The sequence below is a fragment of the Myotis davidii genome, unplaced genomic scaffold (assembly GCF_000327345.1).
Source record: "Myotis davidii unplaced genomic scaffold, ASM32734v1 scaffold490, whole genome shotgun sequence".
In the NCBI taxonomy this organism is placed as follows: Eukaryota; Metazoa; Chordata; class Mammalia; order Chiroptera; family Vespertilionidae; genus Myotis; species Myotis davidii.
In genome coordinates, this window is record NW_006281995.1 from 317,436 (window position 1) to 317,789 (window position 354).

The window sequence follows — 354 nt, forward strand, 5'->3', positions numbered from 1 at the left end:
CCCACCAGCCAATCAGGAGTGAGTATGCAAATTAACCCAACTAAGATGGCGGCAGCCATGGAGCTGGAGCAAGCAGGACACTTGGGTTACCCCTGGCAATGGAGGAATCCAAGCTTCCCACCTGCCCTGGCCAGCCTGCAGCTCCACTCAAGGCTACAAAGTTTCAATTATCCTTATCTAATAAAAGAGAAACATGGTAATTGGCGTACATCCGCTACCCTTCCCATTGGCTAATCAGCGAGATATGCAAATTTACTGTCAGCCAAGATGGCGGCGGCAGCCAGGCAGCCTGAAACTAACATGAGGCTTGCTTGCTTCATTGACGGAGGAAACCAACATTCCCCGCCTGACTTG